We start from the raw sequence: 22,031 nt of genomic DNA, 5'->3' as shown, positions 1-22,031 counted from the left end.
TGAATTTGGCATTTTTCTCAACATCATCATCTGTATTGTGCAATTGCTTTTGATCGTCGATGAGTTCTCTAGATGACAATCGACAGCATCATCGCTAAAGAATCTCGTACGGTCGATATTTCCGAAGTCTATGCTTGTTATGTGTCAATAAATCGTTCTCTTCGAGGTACTTCACATTGTGCGAATACAGTACATGTTCTAAAATTTACTTCTCGAGTCTTTGAGATTCCTATCAGCTTGGATTCAAGCAAGATACCGAAATGCTTCAAAGTGTGCTGCTAAGTTTCTTACCGGAAGAGTCTATCAACAAGCGAGTATTACGAACATGCTTTGTGAGCTCAAATGGGAGTCAAAGGAGGAAAGTCGATGTTCTTTTCTCGTTACACTACTGGAAAAACTAGCGTTTGTGGATGACTGCAGAACGATTCTACAGCCGCCGGACGTACATATGTTCCAAAATCCCGCTGCAGATTGATGCGAATCATAGGGGCCTATAATTCAAAGGACTATTTTTATTTTCTTCCCTGTGTGTTTGTATGCCCTGTGGACTTTTCAGTCATTAACCATGGATCATTCTGCGAGAGAGTGGTATGATATGTGCGTGTGTGTGTGTGTGTGTGTGTGTGTGTGTGTGTGTGTGTGTGTGTGTGTGTATCTGATAATCTCACGAGTGGTATGGTATGGACGTCGCTGAATTTCCATGACTTGAGACGCGAAGTTATCGGGATAGGAATTAGATACCCATTACGTTCTCTTGCAGAGAAAGAGACTCAAATAGATTACACTTCTCAGTGTGCCTCCTACCGAGTAGCTGCTTCACAGAAGTATCACATATCACATAGACTGGCACGTACATCGTCAAACATGGTAGCATCTGAAGACAAATATTTCAGACTGATTAGTGTTCAAAAAAATAAATAAGAAATAAAAAAAGAAAAACCTGTAACTTGCAGTAAGTTTTCTCTAAATTTCTCTTTTCAAGGTGCCTGAGGGTTTTTCTCTTTCTTTTCCTGAAAATATGACCTACCTTGGCTTACTACAGGGTGTTACAAAAAGGTACGGCCAAACTTTCAGGAAACATTCCTCACACACAAATAAAGAAAAGATGTTATGTTGACATGTGTCCGGAAACGCTTAATTTCCATGATAGAGCTCATTTTAGTTTCGTCCACCTACGCTCAATGGAGCACGTTATCATGATTTCATACGAGATATTCTACCTGTGCTGCTAGAACATGTGCCTTTGCAAGTACGACACAACATGTGGTTCATGCACGATGAAGCTCCTGCACATTTCAGTCGAAGTGTTTGTACGCTTCTCAACAACGGATTCGGTGACCGATGGATTGGTTAAGGCGGACCAGTTCCATGGCCTCCACGCTCTCCTGACCTCAACCCTCCTGACTTTCATTTATGGGGGCATTTGAAAGCTCTTGTCTACGCAACCCCGGTACCAAATGCAGAGACTCTTCGTGCTCGTATTGTGGACGGCTGTGATACAATACGCCATTCTCCAGGGCTGCATCAGCGCATCAGGGATTCCATGCGACGGAGGGTGGATGCATGTATCCTCGCTAACGGAGGACATTTTGAACATTTCCTGTAACAAAGTGTTTGAAGTCACGCTGGTACGTTCTGATGCTGTGTGTTTCCATTCCATGATTCATGTGATTTGAAGAGAAGTAATAAAATGAGCTCTAACATGGAAAGTAAGCGTTTCCGGACACATGTCCACATAACATATTTTCTTTCTCTGTGTGTGGGGAATGTTTCCTGAAAGTTTGGCAGTACCTTTTTGTAACACCCTGTATATGGGTTGCCACTTAATTTTAGTTTACCTAGAGCCACAATTTAGTTCCCTTAGTTATAATAACCTAAAATAGAGCCTGTGTTGAAGATGTCAGTTAGTACAAAGGGAGAACTTGATTGACAGTTAATTGTTTTCTCGTGCACTGTCATACAAAGATTTACATATCTTGTTGGACAAGAATAAGGTAGATGATAATAAGTAAACTAGTAATGTTGTATCGGTTCATGTCTCGTCCCTAGTCTCTGACCTCATCGCAATCTTTACACACACTAACTTCACACACACACTGTATCTCTTAACATCAGAACCATAACGGCGCTGCAGCGTTGCCGTTATATCATCTGCCTCTTTTTGTCATTTCCCTGTCTGCAAAACTCTAGCGGAAGAGATGAAACGAGATAAATGCTATCCACTATAGATCTTCAACGTATTAAATTCTCCTATCTTACGTAATATTATGAAAATTAATACTAGAATAATGAAAACGTCTTATCGATAATTTTCGTTATATTTTCTCAGATGCGTTATTAAACAATTTACATTTCATAACACGTATTATCTAAGGAGTACGTTTTAACTGTATTTACTAGTGTGTTGGCATTAGCTAATTCTTCGCTTCCCACCTGAAATTTTTAGTTTTATTCTACGGAGTAAAACTCTGTTTTTAGTTTCTTGTTGATGTTTCAGTGGCAAATGTAAGTTAAGACGGGATTCTGTCAGCGTAATAATTACTAATGTGACACTTAACGATTTAATGGATTAGTACACATACTAACACAACGTATTTCGTATGTCTTACTTCTATAACATATTCTTAAAGTGGGATCGACCTTTTTTTTCTATTACTATTTATTCAGTGTCCATACTTCGTGCATATGGTCCGCAAAAACGACTCCTAAGATGAATACCAACTACACAAATGAATAATCTACAGCTCTGTATTTCAAACGCTACATTACTGTACGTGACGATGGGTAAAAAGCGTAACAAATTTTTCTTACTCCTGTCTCACTCCATTTGCGGATGCTCCGCAGGAATTTTGTGAAGAAGGCTCCTGACGGTATATATTGCCCTACATGTGTCCCACTGCATCTGTTCTTCGAATCGAAGTTGTTAAAGATCCCAGACAGTCGAACGGCATTTAACTATTGATGAAATGAAGATTTTGTAAGCGCCTTTTTAGTCTGTGTATTACACTTCATTTTGATTTTTACAACAAAGCTGATTCTGGCATCGCCTTCCCCACTGCCATATGAATAAGGCCGCTCCACTTTAAATTACTCTGGACAGCTACTCGTTCATGTTTTGTTCTTATCGCCTTCAGTGGCGTATCCTCAGTATTGTACAGCTGGGAAATACCGAGTGTCAGCATGATATATGATCATTCACAATGTAAAAACGAAATTTGAGAGCAGGTAACTTATTTCTATCCTAAAGACAGGTTAAACACAGGTATTTCTCAAGGTGTTCAACGAAAAACTGTGTTTCCAACAAAACAATCCTCCAAACGTTTTTTTATTGCGTACGAAGCCTCGAGGACAATCTCCGTCCACTGTGGTTTCCCAATACCAATAACAGTGGCTGCGTGTCTATTCGGATCGATTTTTACACGAACCGCCAACCATTGCCCAGTTACGATGGTGTGTATAACGAACGACCTTAATCAGTAATAGATCTACATGTTTATCTACCGCGAACAAGGAAATATATACTGGATACTCTCATACAGTTCAATTTATCTGTTCTCTCATGATTACGTCTTAACCGTATCAGTTCCTTTGCGTAAGGTCTTACCCAGACCGCGCACAGAGATTCCGTAAAAAGTTCCTGAAGACCATTTGAGAAGGTGACACAGGCCTAGAATTACTTGCGTATTACTCCCACTACCTGACTGAACCTAATATTGAAACGACTGTTGTATATAATCGTACCCCTCAGTAGTTATGAGAAATTTAGCTGTGACCGCTTTCAGTGGTGAATACGTTATGAAAGCGTATCACAGCAAAAAGCTCCATTATTATTCGGAAAGTCAACTTCAATGCCGTTTCTGGTATCCTAATAGCCTGGGCGGTGATAGATTCCTACAGTTGTATAAATAGTTTTCTCAGAAAAAAATAGAGATATTAATAATGAAATAGCCATGCCGATTTTTTTGTCTAATAAGTCATCGGTATGCAGCCTACCATCTCTTACTGTTTTGTCTTTTCATCACTCTATGCTTACTAGCGTTATTAGTGATATCTTACACGTAATTTAAGAATTAAGAATTTAAGAATTCCAGTATTTGGTGACCTTATGCAGCAACGCCTTTGAAATATTCTTTTTGTACAGTGAATTCCAAATTAATCTAATTATTTTTTTATTTCTTTGTATGCATCTACTTACATTCTTTCATCGGGCAGTTCCGTGTGCCCTTTCTTTCTAGATAAGAGATTTCTTTTTCAAATCTAACGCCTTTTAACTTCCATCACTTTCGTCTTACTTTTGTTTGCCTTTAGTCTTAGTGCATTTGCATAACTGAATTTTTCGATATTCATGTTAAGGATCATAGCCGATTAGTAACAACTATTACGTTCAGGTTGTCTGCCTTAATCATCCATTTTTATTGTTTCCACTAATTTTATCGATATTATACTTATTAGCATCGTCATTCATCTCACGCTTTCGCACATGTTACACTTGTCATTGTAGAAGCCGCTCACTAGGTCCTCAGGTCGGATGTAAAGTGGTTACTGCACAAAATGGATATCTTTTTAAACGTCTGTAAAATGAGCTTTAGTATTTTGCCAAGTAAGCAAGAATCGCATAACTTCATATAAATAGTCGTGGTCATATCATGCCGTTTCCACTGATATTCTGGCTGATTAGTTCATGTCTTCTTGCTCTTAAACGTCGTCTCTGAATTCGGTATTTCGAAGATATTTCTCCTAAGAAGGATTCGAGCGAAGGGGTCAAAACGTGAGGAAGTTGATGAGGTCTAAAAGTCCAGAGTATTTTAGCATCATTCCTTGTTTATGCTGCGCGATGCTAAGAATAAATATCTCCCAGGCTAATATTTACGACCATTCCCTATCGTGCCTTTGGTCATAAATCATTGTAATGCATTGTTGTCAGACCTTATGTTACCGGCAGAAATCGTGATAGTGTATAACACTGTCGTCAAAAAAGGAGGCGCCCGCGGTTCCTCATAGGCAGACCATGCTCCGTTGTTCTGGAAACTCATAATTGCTCGTGCAGCTTCTTCAGGAGTGGAGTCCTTATAGCTGAACAGGTTCATTAAGCCTGAGGCTCCTTTGTTGCTTTTCGAAAGATTCCAGCCTTTCAAAATCTTAAACCTGGCTGCGAAACAGAAACTGTATAATTCAGAACAGATTGAAAACTCAGTCAAACAGTTGCAAATGAAAGTTTATTATCCCTTGACCATGGTTACTACAGTTGTAAAAATATCTTCTGCAAAAGTATTCGCCTTATTACGTCACATGATGGAACAGGTGTCACAAAATAAAATTCTTGCGTAAGTTACATGTACCTTATGTCAGAGACTAAGGGCCGGCCGGTGTGGCTGTGCGGTTCTAAGCGATTCAGTCTATAACTGCGTGACCGCTGCGGTCGCAGGTTCGAATTCTGCCTCGGGCATGGATGTGTGTGATGTCCTTAGGTTAGTTAGGTTTAAGTAGTTCTAAGTTCTAGGGGACTGATGACCACAGATGTTAAGTCCCATAGTGCTCAGAGCCACTTGAAACATTTGAAGAGACTAAGGCCAACTGCTACAAATACACTCCTGGAAATGGAAAAAAGAACACATTGACACAGGTTTGTCAGACCCACCGGACACTGCGAGAGGGCTGTACAAGCAATGATCACACGCACGGCACAGCGGACACACCAGGAACCGCGGTGTTGGCCGTCGAATGGCGCTAGCTGCGCAGCATTTGTGCACCGCCGCCGTCAGTGTCAGCCAGTTTGCCGTGGCATACGGAGCTCCATCGCAGTCTTTAACACTGGTAGCATGCCGCGACAGCGTGGACGTGAACCGTATGTGCAGTTGACGGACTTTGAGCGAGGGCGTATAGTGGGCATGCGGGAGGCCGGGTGGACGTACCGCCGAATTGCTCAACACGTGGGGCGTGAGGTCTCCACAGTACATCGATGTTGTCGCCAGTGGTCGGCGGAAGGTGCACGTGCCCGTCGACCTGGGACCGGACCGCAGCGACGCACGGATGCACGCCAAGACCGTAGGATGCTACGCAGTGCCGTAGGGGACCGCACCGCCACTTCCCAGCAAATTAGGGACACTGTTGCTCCTGGGGTATCGGCGAGGACCATTCGCAACCGTCTCCATGAAGCTGGGCTACGGTCCCGCACACCGTTAGGCCGTCTTCCGCTCACGCCCCAACATCGTCCAGCCCGCCTCCAATGGTGTCGCGACAGGCGTGAATGGAGGGACGAATGGAGACGTGTCGTCTTCAGCGATGAGAGTTGCTTCTGCCTTGGTGCCAATGATGGTCGTATGCGTGTTTGGTGCCGTGCAGGTGAGCGCCACAATCAGGACTGCATACGACCGAGGCACACAGGGCCAACACCCGGCATCATGGTGTGGGGAGCGATCTCCTACACTGGCCGTACATCACTGGTGATCGTCGTGGGGACACTGATAGTGCACGGTACATCCAAACCGTCATCGAACCCATCGTTCTACCATTCCTAGACCGGCAAGGGAACTTGTTGTTCCAACAGCACAATGCACGTCCGCATGTATCCCGTGCCACCCAACGTGCTCTAGAAGGTGTAAGTCAACTACCCTGGCCAGCAAGATCTCCGGATCTGTCCTCCATTGAGCATGTTTGGGACTGGATGAAGCGTCGTCTCACGCGGTCTGCACGTCCAGCACGAACGCTGGTCCATCTGAGGCGCCAGGTGGAAATGGCATGGCAAGCCGTTCCACAGGACTACATCCAGCATCTCTACGATCGTCTCCATGGGAGAATAGCAGCCTGCATTGCTGCGAAAGGTGGATGTACACTGTACTAGTGCCGACATTGTGCATGCTCTGTTGCCTGTGTCTATGTGCCTGTGGTTCTGTCAGTGTGATCATGTGATGTATCTGACCCCAAGAATGTGTCAATAAAGTTTCCCCTTCCTGGGACAATGAATTTACGGTGTTCTTATTTCAATTTCCAGGAGTGTATAACAACTCAAGGCTGTAGCCCAATTTTTCCTGGTCACCTGGTCTTGGGATAATAAACCTTTATTGGCAACTGGCTGGCTGATTTTTCAATCTATTCCTGCCTTTACTTGTAATGGATGTCAAGTTCCCTATCAAAGGCTGATATTTCCGAGTTCTTTGTACACCGAAGAGCAAAGAAACCTTACACCTCCGTTATGTCGTGAACGGCTCCTGCGAGCACTCAGAAGTACCGCAGCATGACGTCTCATGAACTTGACTAATGTCTGAAATAGTGCTGTAGGGAACTGACGCCATGGGTGCTGCAGGGCTATCCATAAATCCGTAAGAGGACGTGGGAATCGAGTTCTCTTCTTGCAAAGAATCAGAGATATGCTCAACAATGTTCATGTCTCGGGAGTTTGTTGGGCAGCGGACGTTTTTAAACCCAGAAGAGTCTTCCTGGAACCACTCTGTAGCAATTCTGGACGTGTGGGGTGCCCATTGTCCTGCTGGAACTGCCCAAGTCAGTCCGAATGCACAATGGACATGAATGGATGCAGGTGGTCAGATAGGATGCTTACGTACGTGTCACCTTTCAGTGTTGTATCTAGACGTATCAGGGGTCCCATATCACTCCAACCGCACATGCCTTACACCATTACAGAGCCTCCACCAGTTTGAAGAGTCCCCTGCTCACATGCAGGGTCCATGGATGCATGAGGTTGTCTGCCTACCCGTACTCGTCTATACGCTTGATACGGTTTGAAACTAGACTCGTCCGACCAGGCAACATGTCTCCAGTCATCAACAGTCCAATGTCGGTGTTGATGGGCCCAGGCGAGGTGTAAAGCTTTGTGTCGTGCAGTCATCAAGGGCACACGAGCGGGCTTTCGGATCCGAAAGCCTAAATCGATGATGTTTCTTTGAATGGTTCGCCTGCTGACACTTGTTGATGACCCAGCGCTGAAATCTGCAGCAGTTTGGGGAAGGGTTGCACTTCTGTCGCTTTGAATGATTCTCTTCAGTCGTCGTTGGCCCCGTTCTTGCAGGATCTTTTTCCGGCCGCAAAAATGTCGGAGATTTGATGTTTTATCGGATTCCTGACATTTACAGTGCATTCGTGAAATAGTCGTACGGGAAAATTCCTGCTTCATAGCCACCTCTTAGATGCTGCGTCCCATCGCTCGAGCGCCGACTACAACACCACGTTCAAAGTCACTTAAGTCTTCATAACCTGCCATTGTAACAGCAGTAACCGATCTAACAACTGAGCCAGGCACTTGAGTTACATAGGCGTTGGCGACCGCAGGGCCGTATTCTGTCTGTTTACATCTCTGTATTTGAATACGCATTCCTATTCCCGATTCTTTGGCGATTCAGTGTAAATTTCTCTCGAACGTGGTCAATGAAATAACATGAAATACGCTTTCAACCCGTAAAGTTTCATTTCGTTTTCTCGCCTCCTTCTGGGTAATTTAGTTTTTTTATATCAGGCATTGTATATACAACACCATCATTTTAAAATAGCCTCAAAGGGTTTCCATCGTTATCAACCAGATCATTAACATGGATTGTAAACAGTAACTGTCCTACAGCTCTTGGAGTATTTGTCTCTGTAAACGTGAAGGAATATCCAGCTTCTGTAACAAGGTCAGACAGTCAGAAATACGCTTTCAACCCGTAAAGTTTCATTTCGTTTTCTCGTCTCCTTCTGGGTAATTTAGTTTTTTTATATCAGGCATTGTATATACAACACCATCATTTTAAAATAGCCTCAAAGGGTTTCCATCGTTATCAACCAGATCATTAACATGGATTGTAAACAGTAACTGTCCTACAGCTCTTGGAGTATTTGTCTCTGTAAACGTGAAGGAATATCCAGCTTCTGTAACAAGGTCAGACAGTCAGAAATACGCTTTCAATCCGTAAAGTTTCATTTCGTTTTCTCGTCTCCTTCTGGGTAATTTAGTTTTTTTATATCAGGCATTGTATATACAACACCATCATTTTAAAATAGCCTCAAAGGGTTTCCATCTTTATCAACCAGATCATTAACATGAATTGTAAACAGTAACTGTCCTACAGCTCTTGGAGTATTTGTCTCTGTAAACGTGAAGGAATATCCAGCTTCTGTAACAAGGTCAGACAGTACTGAAAATTTTATCGATATATAAATTGAATCAAAACCGGAATAATTTATGTATAAGAAGTAGAGACACATGTATTTGCAATAAACTATGATGGAAACTGTGGTATCATCACTGGCCGTACCAAACTAAAGTTAGCTCCACTTGTTTGCATAGTTACTCCGAGAGGCCAGCATAACATCAAGGTACGGCTGCTCTTTGTCACAATCGAGAGCAGAGTAAGCTGGGCCGGCTAGAAATCCAGAGACCAAGCCATTACAGCTATCGAGTCCTATAGCCGTAAGTTCGGGGCCCGGGGCCCAATGTACGCGACTTCGACGCTGCTGCAGTACCGGCTTGGCGCAGCAGTCGGCCGCCGTGGTTCGAGATCTGGACGATCCGAGGTAGAGCACTGCAGGAGCGTGGCAGAAGTGAGCGGCCTTTACTCGTCTGCATCATGTGAGAAAGAAGGTCAATAAACTTCTCATATCTTGACGGAAGGTGTCGACGGTAATCGTTGCTACAGTTTCGGAATACTGAATTCAGTATCTCGGCCATCTCTCTGTCATCTTTCATTTCAGTGCCGCTTTGGTCCCTGCACGACTGAATAGATGGTTTCAATGCACTCACTAACTTATGATCACTCTCCTCTACAATAAATGATTCCAAAAGCTCCTGTGTCCCTAAGACAGGGCTTCACAGTAAACGAGCTCCGCGAACACACGGTGAGCGCAGGCCTGTGTGAGGTGGGTTCTGTTCTCCCGGCCACCGCCACAGGGAACAGAAAGGGGAGCCGTGTGGAGACTTGTGCAATCGAGGAAATGAACTCTTGAGGGAAATATTTGGAGAGATCTGGCCTGTTTTTACACTAAGTCTCTGTATCTCCATCTTTTCAGAGAGCGTTGTCGGACTCGGCTGTTCAGTACAGAATGTCAAATGAAACACCTTTCAGCCGTCTAATTGCCAAACTGTTATATTATTGGGCTACCAGTTTCAGCGATTTACTACGCCACCTTCAGGCCATCAAACATAAATCTACAGATACCAGCCTTTCAATACTGGTCTTGTTTTAACCTTAACCGAAGTTAGAATCTTTCTACATGTCGGTCAGAGAGCCTGAAGATGACGTAGTAAATCATCGAAATCGGTAGGTCAATAAAATAACAGTTTGAAAATTGGACAGCTGATAGGAGTTTGCTTTGACATTCTGTCTTTACATTCCCTACCCTAAGGCAGACCAATTACTTCCAACTGCACATCTCCACAAATTGTGTGCTGAAAGCGTTTTCATTTTCCCATTAATGTGGGATGTACACCCTGATTTTTTCCCAACATGAATTGCGCTGCATCTGTAGGGACATAAACTAATAAATTCCATGAGACTCGTACGTTTTCTACACTCTCTTGAACACTCTTAAGAATGTCACATTGAGCTCTCCGTTTGATATATCTACACTTTCAGAGAGTGCTAAGGAATATGCAACAAACTCTTCACAAAGATTTTTCAAGCTGATTCTGAACGTTGTCTGCCATAACCTGAGTCGAACTCATGACTCTCATGTCTGATAATGGCAAACACAAAATTGATCTCTCTAATGTGAAGAGAAATGTTCAGCCGCAACCTCCAAGTGTTTGTTTATTTAATGACCGGCCGTGTAAGGTTACAAAATCTTTGGTAAAATTAGGGTAATTCTGCAGCCCATCCGAACGGCGCACTCACTTTCTTTATTTTTCTCTCATTTTAAGTTTTAAAAAGTGTTGTACACTCCCAGGTCCTTTAAATTTCCCATTTTCGTACAGTTTGACGCAGTAACACTTCCAGTGACTTCGTAAATCGAAATTCCTAAACTTTTCAACTTCTTACGAAACATTTAACATTTGGAGAAGCCATATTTTTGTGTAAAATAGTAATATTCCTCGCTGACTGAAGTGCGAAGATTAAAATGAACTCTTAAACTGTGGTTATAGTTCCGCATTAGCTAAAGAATACTTCAGAAGGTATTAAAATGTATGTTGGACCGGAACTCGTAACAAGATGTCCCACCTGTCATGAGCGGTCGCATTAACATGTCGACTAACCGAGCCCGCTTCCAGCAGCGGCTCGAATCTCCATTTATTCTGATGTCTAGTCTCTCTGTCTAGTCTCTCTGTCACAACTGGTGCGAAACCCTAATCGTAATTTGCGAGGTCGCTCTTAATTGAGTGTGGCTGTTGATCTCTAAAGCAGAGTCTCAGACACTACACTACAGGAAGTGCGAATATGCGGCCACTGTTAGACCATGTTGCCTCACCATTGCTGCTGTTACATTACACGACTGCAAAATTAACCCTCTCCTATTTCACAGTTAGCGCTTCTCCTATGGTGCATGCGAATTTCCCCCGTTCCCCAGCGCGCCGAAACTGCCCTGCTCACGAACAAGTGCGCTAGCAGGCATGAGTGCTCACGCTGAAAATCGACGAGTTAAGTCCTGTACTAGAAGATCCAACAAACTTCCCTTATAAGTCTGATCTCTACCTGCTCAAAGTAGTTTTCAGACACGACATTCAAAATAGCCTCACACGAATCCCACGAGGCTTAATCACATGACCCTCCATTTCATAGCAGACAAACTGGTCTCCGCTATTGTAGTCGCACAACTGGGTCACTTACAATACTCTCCAAGTTTTTTTTAATTTTTTTTTTTTACATCAATCCGTCACTACAAGGCAAGTGGCGAAAGAAAGCATATGGGTACCTTGTTTAACCATCTCTCGATACTTAATTTTACCGAGATGATTTCACATCCATAGTCATAAAATGGTTCAAATGGCTCTGAGTACTATGGGACTTAACATCTATTGTCATCAGTCCCCTAGAACTTAGAACTACTTAAACCTAACTAACCTAAGGACATCACACAACACCCAGTCATCACGAGGCAGAGAAAATCCTGACCCCGCCGGGAATCGAACCCGGGAACCCTTGCGTGGGAAGCGAGAACGCTACCGCCATAGTCATAGTCATAACATCAGTAAATATTATCGAGTTCTTTACGGAAATAAACGTAACTTCAGCATTGGTGTCTAGACTGTCCTTACGATGTATATTCCAGTATCAATTCAAAATTTCATCATTATTCACTGCTGGCTGATTGTACGTGGGTATTATTATCTTTAATGAACGATGCTAATTCTGCGACTTACCATGATGCTCTTGCAGTTTATTAACATCAAATTGACTATTGTCTTTCAAATCCTCAGTGACGGAATTTATCTGAGAGTAATGTGGATAATCTGGCCTCGTTTTCACCCGTCAGTTCATCGTTGATCCTAAGGAGAGTTCCTGCTGTCCAACTATGTGCTTCTTTTGTGTAGTGCATATGTGACCTACAGCTGGACTGGGGCATGGAGGTGGTCTACAGGTCTCCATCCGATAGGGGAGGTCGATTACAGAATCGTCTAATTTTATAGTTTTGGTCTTACACTCGGAACCCTCTGAGTGGAATGCTACGCACAGTTACCCGCGCTTCCGTCATTGAGGCTAGATGTCTGCAGCCAGCCGTTCAAAGGAACTGCGACTCACCTCATAATGCAAGCGATAAGCGTTATTCATGCTGGCATGAGGTGCTGTTTGCTGCCATTGCATCTAATGTGTTCAGTAGCTGCTTGAAAAGACTCCTCCAAATATCGGACGAAAGCTTACGGAAAGCATATAATGGCCTAATTTCCGACCTGCCTACTAGTTCAGTGAGGGGCAGTTTTACCCGCCTAACACAGGAGTTCCGAATGACTAACACACTCCCCATTCGTGATTGTCAAGGTTCAGCAAGATAACCAGTCAGTTTCCCAATAAGCGTGGAACACACCTGTATTACCAACACAAGCCCCCTACACGTGATGCTAAGATATACAGGGAGAGTCGCACAGGCATTTCCCACAACTGCCTTCCACTCCGCGATATGTGAGCCCACTACTGTTCGCCACCCCTTCGCCATTAAGGACTAACTGATGTTGCGCATCTGGAGATGCAGTCTGATTCGTTTTTATGTATTCAGTTAGTGTTTATGGTTTGCACAAATTTATCGCAATTTACAGCAGAGAGTTGTTTTCCCTTCTCACCTAGTGTTGTTCCTGGCGTGGCTCTTTTATTCCTGTTACCGCTGGGGGTAAGCGTATTGCCTGGTTTTGAGGGTATAGTGCGATGCTGAGCAGACAAGTGCCTTGGGCCATAGGCTAAGGGCAGTCAAGTGGACGGATCTGAACTGGCAACAACTACTAGAAATCTGTGCCTGGAGGCTGTAGACAACAGTGGACTATTCGTCGTTGTAGTTTCAGGACACTGCATGATGCACAAGCGGAGCTTGTTTGTGTACTGCCATGGCTGACCAAGGCATCTCCATATAGTTCGAGGACGAGGTGGCCACTGTTGGTATCAGGCGGACGCCCTTGATGGAGAGAAGGCAACATGGAACAACCAGCAAAGGGGAACGCTGCTACATGCAGCATGAAATATGACAACAGCCACTTGGAGAGAAAAAGCAGGAAGCATGGGGCAGCGAGACAGCCTGGAGGACGGATGACCAATGCTGGTTGTGGTTTGCTTGCACTCAGCCTCGTGATGTAAAGTGATGGACTTCATGTTCGAGTAGTATCGACTCCGTGGACTCGAAAATCGGCGAAACGACCAGGAGAGCGGTGTACTGACCATACATGGCTTCGAGTTACATCCGCATGAAGCCGCAAGGCAGAGAATGACACGGCGTCCGGTAGATTGGGGTTGGGTTGGGTTGTTTGGGAAAAGAGACCGGACAGCGAGTTCAGCGGGCTCATCGGATTAGGGAAGGTCGGGGAAGGAAGACGCCCGTGCCCTTTCAAAGGAACCATCCCTGCATCTGCCAAGAGCGATTTAGGGAAATCAAGGAAAACCTTAATCAGGATGACCGGACGTGGAACTGAACCGTCGTCCTCCCGAATGCAAGTTCATTGTCTAACCACTGGGCCACCTCGCTCGGTGAGCTTTCACGACGTGGGCGAGAGGCTCTTTCATTATCAGATGAGTCATCACGCTTTGTCGTGGTCTGTGGACATTTTGATGCACTCCAAATCAAACATAGTACAGATAAAGTAAATAAAATTAGAGAAACGATAAACGTTTTACAACGGACCACGGTCCTCTATCTAACATCTGCGAGGTTACAATTTTTTGAAATGAGATCGGGACTTTACAGATACCCTGTATTTCACAAAGACTGCATTATATTAGAGATTAATTTCAAAATAATTGGTGATCATATCTGGTTAAGGAGTTCCTTAGGCTATCTGTTACCCGTTGTTTCCGGTGACGAAAACACGGCTAGTGCCATAACCTGAAACATTCGTTCAGTGAAAGAGGGAACAAAATAAGCAAACAAAAGTGTCGGTTTATTCGTAGATATTCGATCGTTTCTGAGAAAATGACAGTCAAAATTTTCAGAGTATTTTACGCGTCTATATAGCGAGTGAATACGTTAACCGAAGCGCTGGCACTTTGGCGGGCGTCATGGCTTCACACTTTTGAGCCCCTTGTTCGAAATCCATTTATATTTTTATCTTTATTTTCATTTATTTAACCCTGTCGGTAGAAGATTACTACACGAATATTTTCCAGTTTATATTGCATAACGTTGTCCTTATTCGTGTAGTACTTGTATCTACGGTGAAATAATTTAAAAATTTCAATACATGAAAGGGAAAGTTAATTTTAATTGTTTTCGGTGAAATTCCTGTAGTGTATCTCTATACATAATCAGTTGCAAGCACCATTTTTAGAAAACGTTGATCCGTTATACGGTGTTTGCCGCGAAACTATTGACAAACCGTGAGATCTTCAGCAATGATAGCGACTCTTCTTTCCCGTGTAAATGTCACAGTGGAAAACCTGCGTTCGCGCTGTGTTCTTGGTGTTCGGAATTTCTGTGTCGAATCTTTCTACGACCGGTACCATCCGAGAGAATGCACCAAATCTTCCTGATGAATAAACCTGTGAATAAAATAAAAGAATTAAGAAATCACATATGAATAAAATATAAGAATATGAGAATTTAAAACGATTGTAACTCCTGAAAATACCGTGGACGCATATATTGTATAAAAAGTGTGTGACACTTATTGTGAAACCCAGTCGCAGGTTTACAATTAATATAATGCCCCTATATCCCCTAGCCCGATGAGAAACATTTGTGTAATAACCTACTACGGACATGGGTAGAAAAACGAAAAAATAAAATAAATGAAAACAGTAAGCGGGTAGAAAATGTGGGACGCAAAGAGTGACAGACATTCGGCTGAACCTGTCGCGCTCTAAGAGGCATCTAAAGTACTTCGAAAATGTTGACGATCTACGGATAGGCCTAGAACTGATGACCATAGATGTTAAGTCCCATAGTGCTCAGAGCCATTTGAACCAATTTGATAAGCCTAGATACGTGTCGCTTATTTTGGCTCCTTATCCGCTGAGCGAAGTTTTCGGGAGGTTAGGGGGTGCCACTCACCGTGTTCTCCTCGCGAGAAGCCATTTTAAAATGTAAATGTGTTTCCTACGTTATTAAATACGACAAATTCGTAACACACATGTTGACATATGTTACAGATTATCAGTATATAGCGACGGCGATGAAACGGCCAGTTTCCAGCGGCGTCGAACAGAGAGACTTTTTAAATGCAAGCGGTCACTGTCTGCACCGCATGCGTCTGGTACGAGCGCTGTTGTTTAATAAAGTCGTGCGTCAAAGGAGAGGAACACAACGCTACTTCATAGTGACAGAATTGTCGCGTGGCGACAGCAGCGCAGCGGCGGACGAGGCCGTAACAACGACACGCCGGCCGACTGTAGTACACAGTGGCTACTCGAAACCCGCGGCAATGAAACGCTGGTGCGTGTTTGACCTGCGGCGCCCAGTTTACCCGCCGGCCGGCCGGGAATGTAATTTTCACAGTGAATGGGTAAGCGGCGCTCGTTGGAAGCACTTCGTAAAGCGACATACGCTATAAAATTAATTCGGACCGCACAGACAGAATTGCTGACATTGTAGCTGCGCAGCGCTGGCGCTGGCCGCGAAACACTCGTCGCGTTTCAAAAAAGCGACCAGGCTTGCCTGCCTGCCTGCTGTGCTCTGTCATCCGAAACACAAACAGCACTCGGTGACACGCGTTCTGACGATGTAGCTATGTGTGTGTGTGTGTGTGTGTGTGTGTGTGTGTGTGTGTGTGTGTGTGTGTGTGTGAGATCGCATGGAGGCAGAGGACAAGTGCAAGAAGAGCGAAATAGAGAGTTGAAAGGGGAAATTTCGCAATTGTATAAAGGAATGAGTAGATTGATAGGAATGACTTGTTAAAGAATGATTAAGTTTTCATTTAAAATCAAGCTATAGTAATCACGCAGGAGAAAAGATTACTTACTCCAAGGGGATATCGCGCTAATTCCGTGTCTAGCGCTGACAATGACTTGTCAAGCGAGGAGGAGATTCAAAAAAATGACTCTGAGTACTATGGGGCATCAGTCCCCTAGAACTTAGAACTACTTAAACCTAACTAACCTAAGGACATCACACACATCCATGCCCGAGGTAGGATTCGAACCTGCGACCGTAGCGGTCGCGCGGTTCTAGACTGAAGCGCCTAGAACCGCTCGGAGATTCCAACAATCTCTTCAATTAAAACCGCTTATTAATTTTTAAATGCCATTGATCTATCAAACTGCAGGAATATTTATTACTGTATTTCATTCGCCATTCCAAACAACACATCTTCTATGGTATTAGGAGTGGGCGACTTAACGCGTCAGTCGGGCGGTGGCTACCTGAGTAGTTGGTCAAACTAATGCGGGATGCAGCCTTGTGAACAACCGGTACCAACTTTGGATAAAGGTGGAGGGTCGGGCAGTGGCTTAACGACCACATCCCGTAAAAACCAGAAACTTCCCTCGGGTACGGATGGGTACAGTGTAAGACGAAAAGTAGAAAGAAAGTGCGGTCTACAATCATGAAATCTTAATTTTGGATCCTGCGATGTTCAAAGCCCATACGGACCGGGAACCATCCATACTATGGCCTCAAGAATTAAACGACTTTGGTGGCAGATCAAGAAACAAGATTGCTGGGTGGGGGTATTCACAAATGGACACCTACTACTTTATGGCGGATGTGTAGGTTATGTAATACATGACAAAGTAGCAAATTCGGTTAAGAAATGCGAAGCTATTAACAAAAAAAATAAATATCACTCGGAAACCAAGTGACAGACATCACATTTATCTTCTTCAATAAAATTCTTCAGGGTATCAGACCGTATCGTCATAATTTTAAAATGCGCCAACGTTTCGGCCAGCGTTGCAGCTAGCCTTCATCAGGGCCTGATACCCTGAAGAATTTTATTGAAGAAGACAACGGCCGCGGAAGCCTACGCTCACATTTATCTTGTTTACGCCCCGGCAGATAATAAAACAGATGAGGGAAAGGAGGTGTTTTACGACTAACTACAACAAATAACTGAGAGCACACCAACCAGAAATATCAAATTAGTTGCGGGAGATTTTAATCGGAAAAGCAGGAAAAGAACTATAAGCCAACTATAGGAAGGCACAGTTCGCACTGCGAAACCAATGATAAAGAGCAGAGGTTGATCAGCTTAGCTGTCTCAAAGAAGCTAAGAGTAAGTTCGAATTATTTCGAACACAAGAGAATTGGTGATGGAACTTGGTGCCCACCGGACGGAAAAACTACCAGCCATTTAGGTAAACGTAGGCTTCCGCGGCCATCGTCACAGATAAAAGTTCTTCTGGGCTTGAGGCTGCATTGTCAACTATAACTACACTCCTGGAAATTGAAATAAGAACACCGTGAATTCATTGTCCCAGGAAGGGGAAACTTTATTGACACATTCCTGGGGTCAGATACATCACATGATCACACTGACAGAACCACAGGCGCATAGACACAGGCAACAGAGCATGCACAATGTCGGCACTAGTACAGTGTATATCCACCTTTCGCAGCAATGCAGGCTGCTATTCTCCCATGGAGACGATCGTAGAGATGCTGGTTCTAGTCCTGTGGAACGGCTTGCCATGCCATTTCCACCTGGCGCCTCAGTTGGACCAGCTTTCGTGCTGGACGTGCAGACCGCGTGAGACGACGCTTCATCCAGTCCCAAACATGCTCAATGGGGGACAGATCCGGGGATCTTGCTGGCCAGGGTAGTTGACTTACACCTTCTAGAGCACGTTGGGTGGCACGGGATACATGCGGACGTGCATTGTCCTGTTGGAACAGCAAGTACCCTAGCCGGTCTAGGAATGGTAGAACGATGGGTTCGATGACGGTTTGGATGTACCGTGCACTATTCAGTGTCCCCTCGACGATCACCAGTGGTGTACGGCCAGTGTAGGAGATCGCTCCCCACACCATGATGCCGGGTGTTGGCCCTGTGTGCCTCGGTCGTATGCAGTCCTGATTGTGGCGCTCACCTGCACGGCGCCAAACACGCATACGACCATCATTGGCACCAAGGCAGAAGCGACTCTCATCGCTGAAGACGACACGTCTCCATTCGTCCCTCCATTCACGCCTGTCGCGACACCACTGGAGGCGGGCTGCACGATGTTGGGGCGTGAGCGGAAGACGGCCTAACGGTGTGCGGGACCGTAGCCCAGCTTCATGGAGACGGTTGCGAATGGTCCTCGCCGATACCCCAGGAGCAACAGTGTCCCTAATTTGCTGGGAAGTGGCGGTGCGGTCCCCTACGGCACTGCGTAGGATCCTACGGTCTTTGCGTGCATCCGTGCGTCGCTGCGGTCCGGTCCCAGGTCGACGGGCACGTGCACCTTCCGCCGACCACTGGCGACAACATCGATGTACTGTGGAGACCTCACGCCCCACGTGTTGAGCAATTCGGCGGTACGTCCACCCGGCCTCCCGCATGCCCACTATACGCCCTCGCTCAAAGTCCGTCAACTGCACATACGGTTCACGTCCACGCTGTCGCGGCATGCTACCAGTGTTAAAGACTGCGATGGAGCTCCGTATGCCACGGCAAACTGGCTGACACTGACGGCGGCGGTGCACAAATGCTGCGCAGCTAGCGCCATTCGACGGCCAACACCGCGGTTCCTGGTGTGTCCGCTGTGCCGTGCGTGTGATCATTGCTTGTACAGCCCTCTCGCAGTGTCCGGAGCAAGTATGGTGGGTCTGACACACCGGTGTCAATGTGTTCTTTTTTCCATTTCCAGGAGTGTATATAGCAGTACACTCTGACGAAGGCGTGTTGCAATAGTCGCCAAAGCCTCGGAATTTTATAGCTGACAATACGGCCGCAAACCCAGAAGAATTTTATTGACTACCAACCAGATAGATCACGCTGATGGACTAGTGCCACAGCCATAGAGACATGAACGTCAGGTCGTATAGAGGAGCCAACTATGTATCACACCACTTCCTCAATGTGTGTGGACTGAAACTGATGTTCACCGACATGCTTGAGGCGAAAAGGAGACACTAGAACCAGCTTTGAATGTTGAGGAAGTGCAATAAAGAAATATATGCTGCAGAAATCGAAAACAGTTTCGAGGCCCTAGAAGCCCTAGAGGCCCTAGAAGCGTGTAGCTGCGGGCAGCCGACAACCGGGTGACAATAATACCAGAGCCAGAGAAACCGCCAGCAAAGAAAAACATTTAAAAATGTTAAAAATAATGTCTGTTCGTATCTGTATGTGTTGGTTATTATTTGTACCGCTCGAAGAACGATAGAAGTGATTTTTAAATGTAGTGATTCATCGTACATAATAGTTAATTATTTTCAGTGGTACCTTACTGCACATATTATGTAAAATTACAGTTGGCCGAAATTGAAATTCTGTTGGAAGTGATTTTTGTAGCTTGGTTTTGGAGGGTTAACTTTGTACGATGATTGGGTTCATCGTAGTTGCTTTTAAATAGAGGACTGACGTTATGCTTTTCCAAATAACAGTTTATTTCTTCTGTGTGAATGAGTTGCTCTTAGGAAACGCTGATTTTACTCAAGATTTGTGACATTCGGGTAACACTCAGTTCACAACACTTCCTGTAAACGCGACCGACGACCGCAAGAACAGCTGTCTACTTCCGTTGGCAGTCGATAGAGCCTCTCACAAGACTTTATGCATGCGTACCGGAGATTTATAAAAAACACGTCATTCTTGGAATGATTTTTCATAATTATTGGTATAACTAAACGTCACACAATTGTTTATCGACGGTTAATACCTTCATAGAAGAGTGCTGTCTCAGGAGTGAGTTGTTATCAACAATCATTTATACAGGAATAATCAAACAAGCTTGTATTATATTTGCAGTAAGTCGTTTGAAGGAAAGGGTGCATTGAAATTTTATCACAAATACACCACTATCGTTAAATGTCAGTTAATAAATATTCAGTGTTATTTACATTTCTGTATAATTAGAGAATGAGGGCTGAAATAAATATTTAGTTATTTTCGAATGTTTGGTTGAGTAAGAACCAAAGAGGACAGCTTAAATTGTTGCTACTGAAACGAGAAGCAATGACATTCACATTCTTCCATGTCACAAATTCGATAGCAGACCACGCGGAAGTCGATATTACGCTTGAGGTCAAAAGGACGTCACGTTTGCAGGAAGTGTTGTGAAATGAGATTTAAGCGCGACTTTCAAGTGCGGCAATTTTTCAACAGTCAGACAGATTATTGATTCAGGGATGGATTACAATCGTGAGGTAGTCAAAATTAGGAGGATAATTACGCAGGCCCCTTTCTTCGTGCGCCTAGGTTCCTACGGGCCGATTGGTCGACAGACCACATCCTCCCACGCATAGTATGCACCTGAAGGAAGAATAAGGAAACTGGCCATAAGTTATAGGCCACCGGCCGCCGAAACGTGTCTCTTTATCAGCAGCCTAAATACGATAGCCCATTTCATATGTAATCGTTATATTTACCATCACCAGTTATACACAATTCTCACATTTCACAAAAGAAGATGTAAATTCAGTTCGAATTAGGAAAGTCATTCCGATCTAAATGTCATGGTCCCTGCATACGATGCCATACAAGCTTCATAAGTTTATCGCTCCTTGAAACTAGATGTATGGTTACCAAATGGTATGCATTTGGAAGCATGGACGCATTGTTGATACTGTTTTATGTGTAATATTTCGACGGTAAACGCAATCGTCCTCACAAGGTGCTATTGCTTGGATTCCAAACAAATGAATTACTGTTGGTATTGCTTCTGCCTGAATTCGATTTTCATCTTCTGTTATGCCCTTTAACGCTCATTTCAACGCCTGCGCTGTTATTCCGTGAAACTCGTATTCTCTCTGCGTTTTTCAGTTCTGTCGGATGAAATGGTCTGCGAGGTATAATTAAACTGAGAGCCGGTAGCCAAGTCTCTTTTAAATTCAAACCTCCGTTCCTGTTTATTGGGTTTTCTGACATCCTTGTTTCAACAGATCCCTTAATTACGTTGTTCCAGAAACTTGGACGATACTGATCTCGTCATACTTCATTTCTTACGCCACATTCGTATCGAATGAAATACGACCATTGCAGCGGTGCGAACTCCACGTTTGTGGGACAGTGTAACTAAGGAGTTCACCGAAATGCAGATGTCGAAAACCCTAGCAAATCGTAACGGAGATTTCAATTTAAACTTGCCTTCGGAACCAGCTCCTAGTTTACTAACTTCGCGACTTCCATCTCATCGACCAAAGATGGAGAATGCAGAGACAATGTTTATTTCGCGGAGTAAGAGTGCAGCCGTTGAAAAATGTCGCGCGCAAAGGACGTAGCGGACGTTAGTAATCGAACTCTGTTATAAAAGCAACGTGATACCAACAATACTTCAGTCTGGTTGGAGTACACGTAACAGCAGCGTTGGCAGCATCTGAGGAAGCTAGCAGAC

Source organism: Schistocerca serialis, chromosome 1 (assembly GCF_023864345.2).
Source record: "Schistocerca serialis cubense isolate TAMUIC-IGC-003099 chromosome 1, iqSchSeri2.2, whole genome shotgun sequence".
Taxonomy (NCBI): Eukaryota; Metazoa; Arthropoda; class Insecta; order Orthoptera; family Acrididae; genus Schistocerca; species Schistocerca serialis.
The sequence above is the reverse complement of the archived record's forward strand: the minus strand, read 5'-3'. Positions refer to the sequence as shown.